The sequence below is a fragment of the Notechis scutatus genome, chromosome 2 (genome assembly GCF_049901735.1).
Source record: "Notechis scutatus isolate UNSWTSFEM ecotype Mainland chromosome 2, rNotScu1.2, whole genome shotgun sequence".
NCBI classification, from domain to species: domain Eukaryota; kingdom Metazoa; phylum Chordata; class Lepidosauria; order Squamata; family Elapidae; genus Notechis; species Notechis scutatus.
Genome location: NC_142010.1, coordinates 112,410,756 through 112,422,075, shown reverse-complemented (window position 1 = coordinate 112,422,075; position 11,320 = coordinate 112,410,756).

Here is an 11,320-nt window from a genome sequence, read left to right as displayed (position 1 = left end):
GCCACAGCGTGCAGTCAGACTCGCTCGCCAGGCTGCCAACTCCCAGTGCTTAGCCAGCAGACAGTCTATTAAGCCCGAAGGAGCTACTACAGGTCCCAGGCTAGATGTTGGGAGCGAGCCCTGCTCCTCCCGTTGCCTCCCCTTGGCCTTCAATTGCCAGCCTAATGCTGCTTTCTTTATCTGGAACTGGGGCGTATTCCCACCAGCCCTTCCTACAGCCCTTCCAGCCACTTCCACCAGGTACAAAGCAGTGAGTTGGAGCAAGAAGACGGAGGTCCAGGAGGTGGCTCTCAGCCTTAAAGGGCCACCAGGGCTCTAGAGCCGCAATTTATTGCTCCTTGCCCTTTGCCCTGACTCTTCCTGGCCCTCTATTTTTTTTTTTTTTTAAAAACAAGTTTTATTGATTTTCAAAACACACAAGTCATCATTATCCATTACATGTTTAAACCTTTTTCCATTATAAATTTAACAAGTCAGATAAACTATAATGCTGTTTTAAACCATTTCCATATAAACATACAAAAACCTCTTATCCAATTTCCCTTTATTTCTCTTCACTCTTATTCAATTTTATTATTATTATTTCGTCTACTTCTTTCTGACTTAGTTACCATTATTCTCATTCTATATTTCTACAAGGTTTTATTAATTCCCCCAAAAAAACAACATAATCACACAACACACAAAACATAAAAAGATCTTTTGGAAAGTAACTTGGACCCAGGTATCTCTCTTTTCATGGACTTCAATTATATTCAGGCTCATCTTACATATCATTACTTATTTTATTTACCATTCTAAGTCTTCTATATTAACTTCTCCACATATTTCACTCTTCTTGATTCTATCTTAATTAATCATCTTAATTTGAGTCATTATATTTATATCTTTTGTCCATTCTCTATTATACCTTTGTCTCATTCCTTTTAAAAAGAAAGAAATTTCTCCTGAAATCACTAATCAGAGTATGATGCCTTTCTATCTCCCCACTAAATTAATCAAATTAATCTTTAAACTACCCAATCCGATTTTGCTTGGTACATTCTAACTGAATAATACATCTAAAACAATTAAATACATAGTTAAGCAATAGATTTAAATATTAAAAACAAAAATACTATAATGAAAGTTTTATAATAACATCAATACCATAATCTTAATAAACTCTTTAATTAAAGTTTAATATTCTAAATCTCCCCTCATATTATATTTTCAAACCAATCATTATTAACATTCCAACATTTTAATCTCTTATCAACTCTCAAGCCATTTAAATTTTCTATTTCTGATACAATACTACAATATCATCTTATGTACCTTGCAAAATCTTTTGAAGAAATTATACTTATCCTTTATCCCTAAAAAAAATTTCTTTTTCTCATTTAATTTCAAAACTTTGTAGCTTTTCTCCACCTTTTCCCTTTCTTTCTTCCCCCAACAAACCTTTCTAGCCCCCTTCTTCTAGCCTCTGCCTTACTGGCTTCCCTTCTCTGTCGTATTCCTCTTCCCTTTTGTTTACCATCCTTATATTGATTTTGCACCTTGTTTTTCCCTTTCTTAAATGTTTTTTAAATCTTAAGTCCTTTATTTCTCTTCTTTTTCCTCTTCCTTCCCTCTTGGTCGAGTTCTGAGATTTATTAAAGATGGCTTCCTCTCTTTGTTCTTCTTCTGCTGTCTTCATCTGTTGCAATGTTTGTTGATAATTAATAAGCGCCATTTCTAAAAAAAAGGAAGGCTTCTTTCAAACCAGCTTTACCATTTTGTTTTGCTTGCTCATAATCTTTTCTCAGTTCCTCGATAGAAGAAGCCATTATAAATCTTTTCTTTTCTTTTCTCTTACAACAGCCAGAATATTCCAAAGGAAAAAATAAGACAATCCCAAAGTTCTCAGTCAGTCCAAACCAAGACAGAGTTCCCACTCTCCTCCTGGGGTAGTATCAATTAAAGAAAAAGAAAGTCCAAATCTGTTTCTTAAAATCTTATTGCAATATATTTTAGTCTTTCAATCCTTAAGGCATCTCCTCCAACAAGGTCTTAGCATACAAATATTTTTTTTTTTAGTCCTCTCTTTCCCACTCACCGCTTAGAGCCAGTTTTCACCTAAAAAAATAGGTTTCTTAATGTTCACTTTTTATTCCGTAAAAAAGAGGGTAAGCTATCCTTTCAGCACCATTAAACTGCCGCTTTTTTCCTCTTCTCGAAGGTATCATTCAGAAAGTCATACTTTTCAGGAATTTTGTTAAATATGTCTTAGAGTCCTAGGAACCAAGAAAGACTTTCTCCTCTCAAGCACTTTCTCCACTTCCTCCTGCGCATTCTTACCCGGCTGCCAGCTTCTTTGTGGTGGCCATTACGGACCGCCGCTGCACTGTCCTGGGAAAAGGGGTTCTGCCGGCCGGGAGGGGGTCTGCAACACCCCAAACCCTTCTCCGGATCCCCCCTACCTTCAGCTGCCCCTGCAGGGCCTAGCTCCGCACCCGTCTGGGTCGGAGCCCCAAAAACGGCTAGCGCGGCAGGGATCGCGCAGCTCGCAAATCCCTGCCGCCGCGAAGCCGACAAACCGGAAACCTTCCTGGCCCTCTATTTTGAAGACATTCTGAATTACTTTTCTATACAGGTAGTCCTCAACTTACAATGGTTTCACTGAGTGACCGTTCAAAGTTATAAAGGCACTGAACAAAATGATTTATGTCTGTTTTTCACACTTACAGCCGTTGCAGCATCCCCGTGGTCATGTGATCAAAATTTGGACCCTTGGCAACTGGTTCCTATTTGTGACAGTTGCTGTGTCCTGAGGTCATGTGATCAGCTTTTGCAAACCTCCAACAAGCCAAGCAAAGATTCACTTAACAGCCATGGCAAGAATGGTGGAAAAATGGGGCAAAACTCACTTAACAAATGTCTCGCTTAGGAAACAAACATTTTGGACTCAGTTGTGGTCATAAGTTGAGGACTACTTGTTTCTCAGTTACTTCAGTGGAAGGAGACGTGTTTTTAAAGGGAGCGAATGAGGAAGGGAGCAAGGCCCCCAAATTTTGGGCTGGTTTTATAGTACCAGACACTTTATTTCAAGAAACAAACAGTCACAAAATACCCAAGGGAAGGAGTGGGGGGAGAGGAAAGGGACACATCCAATTTTTCTGAGCATGAGCTTAAAGAAAATTACCAGAAATTCATAAGAAGCTGACAATGAACTATTTGTCAGGCTTTTTTTCCAGTTCTCTTGGCAAGAGAGCAAAGCTTGTCCTCTTCCCAACTTAGCTAAATGCTAGAAAATCCTGTCCTTAGTTTCTGGGGCTTTTTAAAAGGGATTCCAAGGAAGATGGAGAGATGGACCAAAGAGCTGAAAATGCTCCTTGACTTCTGCAGCAGCTTGGAAAGAACAGAGCTCCTCACTAGTCTTGTTTCCAGGGTCTATAACTACGATATCCACTCAAGTTTTGCCGACTAGTTTCTTTCTCAATGTCGCAAAATGGGGCCAAACTCACTTAAACACATGACTCACTTAGCAACATAAATTTTGGGTTCAATTGTTGTAATTCGTGGACAACCTGTTTACCAGAGGCTGTCAATTAGCATGTAACAACCAACAATAACACTGGGCAGCAAAAGAAACTTAAGAGCTTTTTAGGAATTCAGCTGATTATAGCCTGGTTTTTTTTGATACACCAGGAAAATTGGCATTGCCTACGCTTGATTTGATACAGAATTAAAAGGCACATACACATTTAATTTAAAATGAGAGCTGGCTTGGTGTGATGCAGGGGTGTCCAACCTTGGCAACTTTAAGACTTGTGGACTTCAACTCCCAGAATTCTAAGTCCACAAGTCTTAAAGTTGCCAAGGTTGGACACCCCTGGTGTAATGGTTAAGGCACCAGGCTAGAAAGTAGGATGCCGTGAGATCCAGATTCTTCAGATCCTTTGGCTCAAAGCCGGCTGGGTGACTTGGGCCAATCACTTTCTCTTAGCCCTAGAAGGAGGCAACGGCAAACCACTTCTGAAAAACCTTGCCAAGAAAATGGCAGGGGTTTATCCAGGCAGTCTCCATGAACAGACAAAAAAAAAAGTGGGGGGGGTTTCAATCATATAAAAAAATGTGAAAAAGAATTAAATAAAAATGCAGTGGTCTGTGTGGTATCTCACCACATTTAATATTTTTTGCCCTGTAATTAGAACATGTTTTCTTTTTTTCTTTTAAACCGAACAACTGAGTCATAATTGAAAGGAGATTCTTTCATGGCATCATACAATTAGGCAAAGGAGATGAGTGATAAACAGGGATGCATTTTAAAAAAATGAAAGAAAAGAACCGTTTGTGCAGCTCCTATGCCTTCTAACAGCAACATTCACAAATTGTTCATATCCTGCTGAAGGCCAATCCATCCATCACACACAGATCAAGGAAAGGGCACCGCTTGTCTGTTGATACAGCAGGAGTCCCAACGCCCTGCAGCTGGAGCCCACTACGGGCTGTGTCCTATTCAGTATTCGGCTGCATGCGTGGCTGGAGGGAGCACATGTGTGTGTGTGCAGCTCAACTTGCACGAGCAGTGGGCTGGCAGGCACCAGTGTGCATGCTCCCCAGCCTGCTGATCATGCAAGTTAGGCCGCACACATGCGCACCGGCCCACCAATCACACAAAGGCTGCCTGCATGCCGGCCTACCATCCATGCAGCCCAGTTCTTCTCTCCCCCCTCCCCCCCCCCCAATCCAGGCTATCAAGCAGTACTTTGCTTTTCAGGCAAATAACACATGCACAAAGACATTTAGCAAGCTGAAATGATTTGCATCCTTCAGTTGAAATGATTTGCATCCATAGGGAGTGGAAAAAGAAGGGGAGAAAAGAGAAAAAGTGAGGCAAAAGCTGGTAGTGGAAACAGCTGGGATAGTGAAACACTGGCTGAGAGAAACACAAGTGATTATCAGCCCAGCAGATATTGTTTCCTGAGATATACAGAATATTTATTTATATATCGTGTAAACATACAGATAATCCTTAACTTACAACCATTCATTTAATGACTATTCAAAGTTACAACATGTTTTCATACTTACGACCATTGCAGCGACCCATAATCCCATGATCAAAATTCAGATCAGTGGTGGGATTCACTTTTTTTACTACCAGTTCTGTGGGCATGGCTTGGTGGGTGTGGCAGGGGAAGGATACTGTAAAATCTTCAGTCAGAGGTGACATTTGCCGGTTCTCCGAACTACTCAAAATTTCCGCTGCCAGTTCTCCAGAACTGGTCAGAACCTGCTGAATACCACCTCTGATTCGGATGTGTGGCAACTCCTATGCATTTATGACCATTGCACTTTCTCAGGGCCACGAGATCACCATTTGCAACCTTCACCTCCGGCTTCTGTCAAAGTCAATGGGGGAAGCAAGATTTACTTAACAACCCCATGATTCACTTAACAACCAGGGCAAAACTCACTGAACTACCTTGCTCAGCAGCAGAAATTTTGGTCTCAATTATGATCGCAGGTCAAGGACTTCCTGTACTCAAATTATTAACACTAAGAAAGAAGAAGGCAGAAGCAGGCCAAGGCATTCATTAAATTAGACTTCAGTTTTGGGAGTCAGCACAAGATTTACTATTATGCCTGTTCCATAATTCTCAAAGCCAACCTACCTCGTTTGGTTGCTATTGGGAAAGATGGGAAAGGGAGCAAAGACAGAATATAAACCTAACTAACTAAAATGAACAGGTCAATTCTCAGGAAAGAGTCCACAATTTCCAAGTGCTTTTCATTATCTGCTTATTTTGTACTGTTTAATTTATGTTTTAGTTCCCTCTTTATTTTTGTTTATTTTTTTCAAATTGAAAGAAAGTTTTTTTTTAAGAAACATACATTTAAAACATTTAAAAAAACAAACGAGCATATAAACAGATATATATACATATATACATTTTGCAGCGAAAGTTGAGCAATGGTTATACATTTTGAAACATTTTTTACCAATGACGTGATCTGCCTTGTTACAATACCTTCTTCGTTCTTTCAATGTTTTAGTTTCACAAAATACTTTATGATTAAATGCACGTCTTCAGTAACTTTATAACTTATCCAGTTGTCAAATATTGCCTTTTCTTTAACCATTCATACCAGGAATTCCATGTTTTATAGTAATCACTATCTTGGTTATTTTTTAGTAGTTTAGTTAGGCTATCCATCTCTGCACACTCATGAATTTTTTTGATGACCATCTCCTCTGAAGGGATGGTAGACAATTTCCAATTTTGCACATAGCTTATTCTAGCTGCTGTTATAATGTGTAAAATTAAATATTGGTATTTTCTTTCCATTTTTGAATCTATTTTATTATTTTATTATTATTTATAATTTTGAATCCCAGCAAGAAAGTTTTGGGTTCAAGTTTTACTTCTTGCTTAGTTATATTTAAAATCCAATTTTTGATATTTTTCCAGAACTTTTGCGCAGATGGACAAGTCCACCACATATGGAAATATGTTCCCTGGGCGCAGTTACATTTCCAGCAGTTTGGGGGGAGGTTCGGGAACATCTTAGCCAGTCTCGCGGGTGGCAAGTGCCAACGATACACCATTTTATAGAAGTTCTCTTTATACGAGGCTGACATAGTTAATTTGTTGTTTGTTTTCCAAATATGTTCTCACTTGTCTAATTCAATACTGTGGCCCACATATTTTGCCCAAATTATCATACACTCCTTGACTGTTTCTTCTTTTAGTTTATAATCCAATAGATATTTGTATATTTTACTAATCATCTTCCTTTCCTCTCCTTGCCAAATTTTATCTAATTCTTTGTAGGTCATGTTAAAACCGAATTGTTCTTTATCTTTTTTGAAATGCGATTGTATCTGCGCATAGGGCCACCATGATATCTCTTTTCCTAAAATGTGAATTTGATTCCTAGCCTTTAACTCTCCATTTTGATGTATAAATCTTTATATCTTACTGTATTATCAAAACCTAAAAGATTTGGATGTGTAACTGCCTCCATTGTAGATAACCACAGTGGGACCTTGCAGTAATGTACTTTTTTATTTTTTCCCAAATACTTAGTAGCACATTCCTTATATAATGCCTTTGAAAATGGTGTTTACTCTTTCCATCCCACATAAATGTGTGCCATCCAAGTTGGAGATCAAAACCTTCTAGTGTTAAAATCCTTTTGTTTATCAGATTGACCCAGTCTTTAAGCCAAGTTGCTATCGCAGCATGGTAATATATTTCGAAGTCTGGAAGACCAAAGCCTCCTTTCTTTCTATCATCTTGTAATAATTTATATTTTATTCTGGGTTTTTTCCCTTGCCATATAAATTTGGATATATGTTTATTTAGTTCTTCAAAAAAGCTTTTTTCCAACTTGATTGGCACCGTCTGAAATAGGAACAACAATTTTGGCAGAATGTTCATTTTTACTATTGCAATACGGCCTAATAAAGATATTTGTAGTTTTGCCCAATTATCTAAATCTTTAAATATTTGGATTGTTAATTTATCATAATTATCTTTTTTAATTGATGAGCACCTAGCTGTCAGCCATATCCCCAAATATTTTACTTTATTTACCACCTGTATCCCTAATTTTTTTGTTAGTTCTTCCTTTTGTTCATTTGTACAGTTTTTTGTTATCACTTTTGTTTTTTCTTTATTAATTTTTAACCCTGCCACCTTTCCATATTGTTCTTTGTATCAAAATAGGTGTTGTTTCCAGGGGATCTTCCACTATAAAGGCCATATCGTCAGCGAATGCTTAAGTTTGTACTCTTCTTTTTTAACTTTTAATCCCCTGATCTCTTGGTTTTGTCGGATTTGTACCAATAGTGTCTCTTCTGCTAATATATAAGTAGGGGAGCCAAGGGACATCCTTGTCTTACACCTTTGTTTATCCTTATATTATCTGTATTTTCTCCATTTATTGATATTTTTGTAGTTTGGGTATTATATATTGTTTTAATGGATCCTAAAAAAATTTCACCAAATTTCATGCCTGTCAATTGTTTAATTAGAAAATTCTAATTGAAATTGTCAAACGCCTTCTGAGCATCTAAAAACATCAGCGCCATTGTTTTAGTTGAGTGTTTCTAAAACATCCATAATTATTCTTGTATTTGTCTTCATTTGTCTATATGGCAAAAACCCATTCTGGTCAGTATGGATAATCCTACTTAATATTTTCTTTAATCTTTCCACCAATATTGTGGCCAAAATCTTATAATCTACGTTTAAAAGTGATATTGGCCTATAATTTTGGATTTTTTGTGGATCTGACTGCTCTTTGTGGATAAGGGTTATATATGCTTCGGTCCATGATTTTGGTATATTAGCATTATCCAAGGCTTCATTATATAGATCTATCATTAACTCCTCCAATGACTCTTGGAACTCCTTATAGAATTCAGACGGAATTCCATTCGGGCCCGGGGTTTTATTTAATTTTTGGGCTCCAATTGCCTTTCTAATTTCTTCTGTGGATATTTTATTATTTAAAATACATTTCTCTTCATCCGTAATTTCCGGTAAATTTTTTCCTTCAAATATTGGTTAATAAGTTGTTCTGGTATTTCTTCTTGATTGTATAGACTTATAAAAAAGTCCTTGGCAATATCTTTCTTTTCCTTAGCCTGGGTACATACTTTCCCTTTTTGGTCTTGGAGAGCTACAATCGTTCTTTCTCCTTGTTCTTTTTTTATTTTATGGGCTAACCATCTCCCTGGCTTGTTTGCATTTTCAAAATAGTTTTGTTTTGCTAATTTAACTTTTCGGGCCAGGTCTTCCTGCATACTTAAATTTATCTTATGTTTTACTAAATCTATTTCTTTACTAGTATTTTGATTATTCGGATCAGCTTGTCTACTTACTCCTAAATCTTTAAGTTTCTCTCTCCACACATTTTGTTGTTGTCTTTTTTCTTTATTTTTTTTAATACTATAGCCAATAGTTAAACCTCTCACAAAGGCTTTTGTTGTATCCCAAAGTTTTTGAAGAGACGTATGCCCTCTCTTGTTTATTTCAAAAAATATTTTCAATTCTTTTCTCACCATTTCAATATATTTGTTATCTTTTAATATACTATTATTAAATGTCCAACTTCCAATCGATCTCTTTCCTTTCCACTTAATTTGAATAGGGTTATGATCAGCCCATACATTTGGCAAAATCTCTATATTTTAGTTCCCTCTTTAGAGTGACATTGCTTCTCAAAGGAGCTCTCTGTGAGAGAATTTTTTACCTCCAGGCTTAAAAGTAGAAAAACAGAATATTCTTATGCAAGGCTAATGAGACATTTTAAAATCAGCCCCAAAGTACCCTGTTCCCATATTTTCAGCACTGTTTACGAACTTAGCTGATTTATTTCTAGTTCAGCTCTGATGTATTTGAAATCATAGTAGAACCAGATTTTTTTTTAATGATATGGTTCTGCGTCTTTCTCAGTTTCAATATAATCATCTAGTAGATCTCCACCCAGAGATTAGCTGGGCTGTTTTGCATTTCACAAGACAAAGGTAAAGATGTCAAATAAAAATGCAGAAGGTGTTTATTTGATTTTCTTTTGTACAGAAGGGCAGAGGTGAAAGGATTTTAGTGCTACCTGGGCCCTCAGCTCTGCTTGGGGCAATGAATCTATGCTGCTCCTCGGCATTGGGAGGTCAGTAGAAAAGAAGACATCTATTGATTTATGTTCAAACTGTTTTTGAAGTTTGGGAAAGGGAAGTAGTTCCCTAACTTACATCTGGAACATGGAGTAAGGGAAACAGGTCAGGATGGAGATCAGAGATAGGTGCAAACCAATCATTTATGGAATGTCTATTTTCTCTTAATTATTATAGTTCTCCTATCAAAACATGAAAATTGGGACAGGACTGGCATCCCAATTAGGCCAGTGCTGCCTCATAAAATGAGTCTTCAACTCACTTGTTGCCACAGCAAGTATGTTACATCAGTCCTTGGGGCACAGTGGGCCAAAGCTGCCACTGCCAAGTGGAATTCCCAGCCCAGCTGATATCAATCCATTAAAAAAACATTTCCCAATATACATATGAGATCCACTGAGCACAAACAGTTCCATTTAGTTTTAGTTTTTTCTTCACCAAATCAGTATCATCACCACCACGATCGCCTAGACATCCAAGGAATCTTATTTCATATTCACGTAATTGGTGTTGTTCACACATCATTCGAACTCAGGGTTTTCCAATCTGAAACTTTAAGATGTGTTGACTTCAATTCCCAGAATTCTCAGCAATGGTCAAACTAATTGGGAGATTCTAGGAGTTCAAGTCCACGCATCTCAAAGTGGCCAAGATTGGGAAAGACTGCTCTCTAATCTATGTCCCAAAGGTGCTTTTGTTTTTTCAAGGGCAACTGGACTTTCTGGTTTTTCTTTGAGGACATTTTGCTTCTCATCCAAGCTTCCTGGATAAGAAGCGAAATGTCTTTGAAGAAAAAACAAGAGAGTCTAGTTGCCTCTTGAAAAAAAAGCAGCTTTGGTACAACCATGACCTGGATGACTGAGAACCTCCATAGACATCTCTAATCTATGGTTTGTTTAATCGCTACTTATAGAATAATAAACTATATGTTGCTGTTATTAAGCTCTTACAAATCATGTTTGGTTCACTCAACATACTGAGAAAAAACAAAATCACATCTGAGTATGATATGAGTTCAGCTTTTTCTTCCTAACATTTTTTCCCACAAGTGCAGGGTCCGCTTTTTCAGATCAACCAAATGTTGATCCCATGGTTGTGACAAGAACTGACTGACAATCTTGTCCTCCAAGCCTGACATCGTGGACCAAGAGAGAGGGACAGGCCCAAAGTCATCCGGTCAGCTTTCATGCCTAACTCGGGACTAGAACTCACAGTCTCCAGTTTTCTAACCTAACCAGTAGACTAAACCGGTTCTCTGTGATATGAATTCAGCTACTAAATAGTTTTCAATTTGGTTTGGCTCACAAACTGTTGTGGCTTATAGAAACATATAATTAAAACCAATTATCTATAATTATCTTTCTTAACAGTATGTAGGGCTGTCCAAAAGGATGAACCTACCTTTGCACCAATAAGAAATCCATATTTAAAGATGATTTCTTAAAATTAAATTAGACAGTACAAATTCCTAACAGTTCTTTCTTCTAACCGCATTCCTTTTGCTATATATAAGTTGGGTAAGAATTCTTGAAATAGCTGCTTGGGGAAGATTGGAAATGTTTCTAAGCAATAATCCACAAGTCCAGTTCTAAAGTTGCATACAAGACCATGTGATCTTTATACGGGTTTATGTATCCTACTCACGCAGTACAGTTTGATGTAGTGGTT